Raw genomic sequence first — 8,913 nt, 5'->3', positions numbered from 1 at the left:
ATATAAACGCTTAGTATGTTGGAACTAGAAATACACTCACAAAATACTTTAAAAGCACATAAAAGTGTCAATTTAGTCTTCATAATGGGTTGATCTTTAGATCAAAATGCGCCACCATCCTCCAGAGTTGCTCTAACAAAGACTAAAACTTGACATATAAGTTCACCTAAAGGGTAATTATAACAAGAACCTGGAAATAAAGGAAGTGTAGAAAGGATAATAGTTATGGATGAGGTCAAAATTTGCTCAGCACATATTTCCACCGCGAAATAGCTGGAAAAAAACACAACTGCAATGGAGCAGAAGGGAGGAAAAATGTATTAATTAAAGAGACAATGAGTCCCAGCTGAGTAATGCGAGTGGCAGATGAATTGAAGGCAACATCCCGTCCCGCCTGAGCTCGCCAACTTCGGTTCCAGATATCAGCTTTAGCCTACTGGAACCCTGGGGATGTTTTTGTGAGGGTGTGCAGGAAAGCAAACAGTATTAATCCTTAGAAAGTCCTGAATCTCTTCTTGTCATAACAAAGGACTGAGCTCTTCTTGTGCACAAAAGTCAGCAAAAAAAATAAATAATAGAAAAATATTAAGTGCAGATGTGAAGGCAGATGGTGGAGTAAACACTGAGCTGTGTCTTCTATAAATGTTTTGGAGAAAGAAAAAAAAAAAGAGCTCTAATGCAGAAGGGCTGTGGGTATTTGCCCAGCCCTTGGATAAATAAGCTGAGAGATTCAAAGGCTGGATAACCTCCTCCAATGCCCATCACACCAGACAAGATGAGAGGCCGGAATAATCCGCTTCGTTTCTCCAATCGGGACGACACTGATTTCAATTAACCTCAGTCTCAGATTCCAGAGAGGATTGGAAATAAGACGACAAACCGATTCGCTGAAAGGTGTTGGAGATATGAGTATATTGTTTAGTTTAAGCTTAGAAGTTTTGTCTCTAAATTTGTTAATCCTTTAAAGCCTGATGCAAAAAAAAAAAAAAAAACCAGATTATTTTGCATAAGCTGAACTGTTTTCTTTTTTGGAAAGATGCTCCTTTTGTGTCATAATTAATATGTCAGGCATTGATGGGTGTGTATTTATCATATTTTCTCCTACCAAAAGGATACAGATTGTATACCGTAAAAGAGACAAAGGAGAGAAATTCAATAAAATGATGCACTGATCCATAAAATATTAACACCAAAGTTGTGACACTTGCCAAACACATTTTTACCAGATTTTTTGTATTAAACCTTAATATTGACATATGTTCTAGGTTTGGTTTTATGGATGTATTACAGACTTCTTTTTATCTAAAAATTAAAATAAAATAAATCAGACTTTTTAACTGTAGCCATTACAAATGAAAGAGTTTGTACTCCATAAAAATCTGTTTCCATCTTTAACTTACTTCATAAAAGGACACATTAGTTTTTCGCTCCGTCAGGAATTAAACTTTTCCTGATTCAAGTAATTAGGATTAGGTTTTCTTCTATTTTCTAAGTGTCAGGATAATAAGAGAGACATTTTTTTTAAGTTTTAAAACTGCTCATAATTCAAAAGTGTACATATCATTTTGCAATGCTGTCTGTTTCGACTATCCTTCCACAAGTTTCCCACTGTACTTTTCTGGGATCTTGACCCAGGACAGAGCTCATGTAACCGAGTCATCTTTGTGCGTTCCTTGCTCACACACACACACACACACTTTCAGCTCTGGACACATCATTTCTATAAAACTTAGATCAGAGCTTCATGATGTCACCAGAAACATTGACTGTGTCATTCGTCAGCCTCTTTGTAACTAATCTGGCTGTTTGCCGAGGCTCATTTCCCACTTGGAATAACCATTTGTGCACTAGTGTCAAGTTCCTGGAGAGCGTCTTAAGTTGTTGCTTTAGTATTGTGTTCTTTCACTGCAACGCCATCCAGTTTGTGAAGGCCAGTAGCAAAACACTCATAAAACACAGTTCTGTTCTTCATTGGTGGGATTGTATTCCCAGACTTGAGTTTTTCCAAATGTAACGCTTCAGATTTTAGTTTTATCAGCACACAGTACATCTAGGAAGTTAACCACGTTGATCTTGTGTGTATTTCCACACTGTAATCTGTGTTTTTATGTTGCATTTGGGGTAGTTCTTCTGAATTTGGCCATCTTCCACATCAAATTCAGGCTTTGTTGAGATAGCATAACTTATATTGTAATAATTTCACTATTACCAGCTTGAAGTGACCCATGAGGTGGCAAAGAGAAGAAGTCCCAGTACAGAGCCTTGGGGGACCCCGGCAGCGAGATGATGTGCTGCAGAAGTCTGAACGAAAATCTAGACAGAAAAGCATTTTTTTTGTTTGTTTTTTTTCAACAGTGTACGTAAGCATTAAAAATAAGAAGTTTGGCGTCATGTTAATCAAAGCATGTCAGCTGTTTTCTTTATAAACACTGATGTCACATCGTTAATGCCGCACAGAGAAAATTCCATCTTGTGATAAAGCGCTCCTCTCCGCTCACTGTTTATTAAGCAGATGAACGGCTCAGTCACGCTTCGAGCAAATCCCGCTTTGATGTGCTTGAATAACCGGCAACTCGATCCTTCTGGAAACGCACAGGACATCTTTCTAAGAAGTGTTTTCACTACTGCTGAGCTCACTGGAGCTGGTTCCCGTGCTCAGAAGTGTAATTAAAGCAAGGTGGGAGAAAAGAGCTTCATCAGGACTGAGGAGGAAAGCGGGGTGGAGGGAAACTGCCAAACCAACACAACCCCAATACCTCATCACTACTCGCTCTGCGAAGTTTGTTTGGTCAAGGTGCTGCCAATTTTTTTATTTTTTTATGTTTTGTTAAAGCCCAATCTCATGCTTCCACATTTAATCCTCACTACTGATTGTACAAATACAATTTCCAGAGTTATTATGTTATTAAATCTGTTTTGCTCCCGGATACTTCAAAGGGGTTTTGGCTCCACCAGAAGACATTGCTTGCTGGTGATGTAACAATTTCCCTCGAATATTTAAAATAAACACATTAGGCCGACGGGAATTCAAAACATGTCTGAAGCCATAACGCCTGGATATTTTTTTTTTTTTGATTGGCACGAGGTGCGGAATGCCACTTCTTTTGCAGGCGAAAGCTGATGGCCTCCAAACGCCGTGCCCTGGATTTCCAGGCTCCCATGCAGTGTAAATTATGGGATAACAGGGTGCAGCCCATTGCAGACTCTGTTTATTCAATCTATTTCTTCACACAAGTTCCCATTGGCTTTTTCCTCCTCTCTGCCTTTGTGTGTGGCGGCCCCTCTGATCCAGCTGACCCTCCCCATGTGTTTTCACTTTCGGGCTCTGATCTCAACTCGGCGACCAGTGGGGAACCGAATACAAATTGAACAGTAACCATTCACAGACCCCTTTCTGCTTCATGCTAGCCGGCTACACCGGCTTTTTGCCTTCTCCTGGGGAAGGCGCTGCGGCGGTACAAATCGACCTCGCGTCGCCTCGCAGGCCGTCAGCTTTCAGTCGCAGACGTCTAAAGCAGTGCGGTTTTGCCACGGTTCAGGGCACATTTGACGTCTTTTTTTCAAATACGCACCACATTATCTCCGCAGCAGAATGAGTGGACCACAAAACGGGGGCTCGAAGGAAAACGTTTAAGCTTCCTGAGTGACGAGCTGAGGCCCAGAGAAAACAGTGCGGAAAAGAACAAATCACCACTGTTTGGGTGGTGAGCTTTTTATTATTTCAGTTAAGGTGAAGTTTTCATTAGACCCATAAGCCTCCGCCCACTCCCTCTTTTGAACGCAAGTCTTCTCTTCTTCTTTTTTTTTTTTTTCCTGTGAAGCTAGCTGGACAGCAGCCGCTCGCAAGTGGCAGGGTTTGTTTGTTCAGCTTTTATTGGGAGATGTGGTCTGAAAAAGTTAAAAAGAGGGCCTATTGTTGCTGTTCGGGTTCATATTTTCTCTGGAGCTCCTCCACGCGCCGTGTTTGTTCCCCCCGACTGAAACTGAAAAACGGCAGAAAAAAAAAAACAGAATGCAATAACTCACACAAAGCGAAGACAAACTCACAGAAGACTCCATGGATAATCGCTCAGATAAGATATGAAATGGAAAAGGCAGAAACTACGAGCTGCAGGCGTTGGTCGAAAAGAGACAGGAGATTATTTTCTTTTCACTACCCATCCCCATGCTTTCAAAGTCCAGAAAACAATTTAATCACCTAAAATAGAATAATTCACTAACCTGTGCAGTGAAAATGATCAAACTACGGTTAATAATCAATACACCAGATCACACATCAAAGATGCCGTTGTTACTGCATCATGTAGGCCTGTCGCATTAAATCAATAAATTAAAAAGAGTTCAATAATTTCCATTTTATGTTCATTTTATTTCTTGTTTTGGTTGTTTCGTTTTTTTTATTTGGGATATTTAAAATGTCTACCAGTTCCAGTGACATGTTCATTGGAATTGAAAGTGTATTGATCTTTAAGAATATGTTCTTGTGCCTTTAACATAATATGTGAAAATTGTCTCAAAACAACATTTTCATGTATGAGTATCTCCTTTATTTCAGCAGAAGAATCTCAGATTGAAAAATACAGAAAATCAAATTTAAAACAAAAAAATCTAGTTAGGAAATACATGTTTTCTTACACAGTCATCATTTATTATGAATGCCTGGAGCATGTTTTTAAAGAATACTTAACATATTGAAGGTCATAAGCATGTCAAGGAAATTGTTATTAGTATTCCATGACTTTCTGTAACGTGACCTGCAGGGCTATTTTTCTGAGCTGCTCTCAAAAACGGGAACGATGATAAAACATGACATTCAAGTAAAGCATATTTGTGTTAATCTTCATAAAACGGAAAATGGCTACGCGAGACAGAGCATCCTTCTTCATCCCAGCCGTGTTGCAAACATTTTTCAGCTGCTGCTAGCATGCGCGTCTTCGTCTGTTGAAATACGTGGAGGCTATTATTAGCAGTATGTAATAAAGTTAAATACTGCTAATAACGTTTAAGCCTAAAGTTGAGAGCTTTAGGCTTAACATCCTACACTACTCTATGATTGAGGATCTTAAATTGAAGTAGGAAAGGAAGTGTTGGTTTTGTGTTGCTGGTGTTAACAGAACGAGCTAATAAAGGATGCTAATTGGGCTAGCCCAAGACACCTGATAGAACCAAAAATTGGCTAGCTTTAGCTGCTAGCAACGCTAAAGTTCGGCTCTGCTTTAGCATTGGTAGCAATTTTTAAAATTTTTCAATTAACATTTACATTTAACAACTTTTTGTGTAAAATGTATAATATATAGACTGAGTAGAGCAGAATTGGATGAACTAATATGGAATTCTCAGATTCAATTTGGGATTTATGAAATATTTATTCTACTTGTGTAAAAGCAGAAACAGACTTTTTTTTTTTTTACATTAAGACAACCGTAAAAACAGTAATATGTAGATTAATCGAACCTAGGAACATATTTTACACGGATTAGACATTTGTGACACTTAAAAAAAACAAAACAGGAATCTTTTATTTTTTGTCTTAAACAAATTGTAAATTCAATATCATTTTATAGTTTCGCCTGGTCAGCAGGATGTAATGTTACGCTTTTACTTTTAAAGGTAAAAGAGATCTTCAAAGCTCACTGTTGAGAGGAGTAAACTATGTGAGATGACAACACTGCAGCAAAAAGATGAATTTATCTTAGATTTATTTAGACATCATTACCAGCCGTGCCCTCAAAAATGGATTTTGCTGTACATCAGGAGACATTCTGATAGACAAACTACACCAGGCATCCTTAATTAAAGTTTTTGCGTTTCAATAATTTGTTCTCTGACAGGATTCTCCTTCTGAGCCCCGAGTTAAAACGCCCTCCATCACCTGTTTCACATTAAACTTTCACGCAAACCCTCGCATCTTGTAAACTCTGCTTCGTTTACTTAGCCTGGCTTTCATTGTGGCCATTTTGCACGGTTTACCTTTGTTTAGTTTATTAACCCATGGGGTTAGTTAACCTAAACATACCAGCTGAATGCTTCGGGTTTGAGCATGGACATTTTTTCTTTTTTTCCCCTTTCATATCTCAGTGACCCAAGGTGAGGATGATGAAGGCTTGGAAGCAGATCACAATTGTGAAATGATGAATGGTGACTGATATAATCGGGTTTATTTGAGAATGTTTGAAGCCCAATAAGGTTTTGCATGTTTCACATCTTTGGCTTTTTAGATATAAAAAGCAGACTTTTTTAAAAATGTTCTTTTGTTTTTAATCTTAAACTGCAAATAAATGAAGAACATTTTTGATCTGTCGGTGAGTTTGTATATTACACACTGGAGCCTGAAGTTTATGCAGACATACAGCTAAACAAGGCTACGTCAGTTTTCGATGGCACGTCAACAAATAAAGGCTCACACTTAGGCATCTAGAAAGCCTTAGACAAACACAACTTTGCTCACTTAAAGTCAAGTGAGAACGTCCTCATATGCTTAACGCAAGAAAAAGAAGAAAAAAAACATGTTTAAAGAGCAGCTCTGCTGCCGATGGCTGGTGTTCGTTCCCATGCTCCAGCATTGTGTCCCATCCAGCTGCAGCCAGGGAAAATGAAATGGAGGGAGGAGGGAAGGGAAGGTTGGGGTAAGGGGGGAGTGGGGAGGTGCACTCATGGGTGGTCTGCCCCACACGGTCCCACACTCTGTGGTTTGCGCCCTACATCTGATAGCAGTGGCTCTCAGCTGGGGCGTGCACGGTTCGCATTCTCGGTGCCTTTTTACTGCAACAAACCTGGGCTGGAACTGTTTACCGTACAATGTCTTCATCGGAGCAACGCGCCGCACAGCTGGCCTCCAGTCTGCAGGGATTCCTGCCATGCGTTTGTTAAGGACTTTTTGGGGAATATATGTATTCATTTATTTATTTATACACACACACACACACATATATATATATATATATATATATATGTATAACAGTTCTTAGCGATTCAATCGTTCGGCTTTCTCTCCACATTCGCTTTCATGCCATCACATTCAGCACTTTTATCTACTTTTATTAGGTTCAGTTAAGTGAGCATTAACTACTTGTGCTGCACCGTGGCCATTACTCTGCGCACATTTGGCTCAAAAGAGACTCTCACATGCCCTAACTGCGGGGGTAAAATCAATCTTTTCTCAGCCAGAAGGTTTTGCAATGCTCACACACACACAAAAAAAAAATCAGGCTGAAATATCAATTGTGAACGCCATACAGCGTGGGGCTAATAAGTGAGAGGGGATGTTGGATCATTTATGTTGAAGTGGATTTGTCCTCGAGCCCACAAATACCACATTTTATTGACTCTCATGCGCTGGAAATGTGATGTGAAGTATGGGATACCAATTAGTTTCATGATGGCATTTTATGGAAATGATCGATATTTGAGCTTCAAGTGTGGTCTTCTGCACGGGGACTGACGCGTTCAGCAGAGTTCTCACAAAAGAAGACTCCAAAAAGTTGCAAACATGATTTAGTGCAGGGATATTAAGTGTTTGGTGATGTAGACTTTTGTCACTGATAAGGGCTTTTTCTTGTAATTTTTTTTGTTTTGTTTTTACATAAAATGCCTTGCATTGTTCACTGCACGTGGATAGATTTCATGCCATCGAGCCAAAAGTGCATACATTTTTGTGCACATTAAAATCCAAAATTCGTGACTCGCATATTATGAAATAGTCCCCTCCTGCATCCAGACACCTACAGTTGTCACCAAACGGCTGGCTGCAGAGCCCATCTCTGTAATTTAATCTCAGTCTAAATGCAGCTGCTCTGTAAAAACGTCCGTTTCTTTAGACATTTGTGAGCAAACGGCGATGTGAAGACCGAGGAACGTAGCGGGGACAGACATGCGGAGAGGTTTGGACTCAGGGTTTGGTTCGAAAACAAAAATCCAGGCTGTGAACATCTGCCGGAGCCCTGCTCAAGCCTTCATCATAAAAAGATATGGAAGAACTGCAGACCGACCAAGATAAACCGACGGGCTGAGCATCAATAAGGCCCGTGGTGCCGCCGCAGTCCACTGACGCAGGAGATGGAGTCTGTCGACTAACCATCATTCACTCCGCATTTTTAACTTTTTAGAAATAATAAATTGAATATAATGATATATTTTATCTCTATGTTGTTAGATGGTCACATTTTAGGCGTTATGCTTTTCTTTATTTCTGTCTGTAATGTTTTCTTATTTGTGATTGCATTTCCTAAGTACTACATTTTATAAGACATGTTCATTATTGTTTGGGCCATTTGTTTGATTTTCCTATATTTTTTTGATCAAGTTTAACATTTTGTGATGCTTTTGTAAAATGTTTTGTGACTCATTTGACTGCATTAAAGTGCTTCATAGCTAAAGTCTGATTGATTGAGTCATAATTCATTATTACACTCAGTCTTACTCTACTTTACATAGATCAACGACATAAAATCCCATTAAAATACATTGATGTTTGTGGCTGTAGCATGACAAAAACGGGAAAAATGGGAAACTATCAGAAGAACTTTATAAAAGCCGTTCATTTTTTTTTAAGTGTTATCAAAACAGGGACGTTAAACTCCAAGACACATTCTTTCACGGAAAAAAAAACGTGACTAATTGCTGCAGCGAAGAGAATGATAGTCTTTGAATACAAAACAATTTTGAGAAAATCCAGATGCTTTTGTAAATCGGCCATGTGGTTTTTGTGTGTGTGCGTTTGTGTGTGTTTGAATAGAGATGGGAGGTCATAAATTCTTTCATTTCAGAAGCTGTTTTTCAACAGCCCCATTTGCTCAAAAATGAGCTCCAGAGGCTTAATGTGATATAACTCATTTCGTACTCAGCCTGTGATGTAGAAGGGGATGTTTCACAGCCAAAGAAATAAGTAAAAAATAAAAAATGACACTGCAGATT

At 39.1% G+C, this 8,913-nt stretch overlaps 1 long non-coding RNA gene across 1 annotated transcript in view; it reads left to right on the top strand.

The window, feature by feature from the left end:
• The window catches only part of LOC103473362 (uncharacterized), a 24,407-nt gene extending 22,002 nt beyond the window's left edge, over positions 1 to 2,405 (top strand). Inside the window, exon 4 of the long non-coding RNA XR_535009.1 lies at positions 2,213 to 2,405. This is a non-coding gene — a long non-coding RNA (uncharacterized LOC103473362). The remainder of the gene's footprint in view (positions 1 to 2,212) is intronic.
• The last annotated feature ends 6,508 nt before the right edge of the window (positions 2,406 to 8,913 follow it).

The sequence above is a fragment of the Poecilia reticulata genome, linkage group LG12, assembly GCF_000633615.1.
Source record: "Poecilia reticulata strain Guanapo linkage group LG12, Guppy_female_1.0+MT, whole genome shotgun sequence".
NCBI classification, from domain to species: Eukaryota; Metazoa; Chordata; class Actinopteri; order Cyprinodontiformes; family Poeciliidae; genus Poecilia; species Poecilia reticulata.
This window is presented reverse-complemented; position numbering and strand designations above follow the sequence as displayed.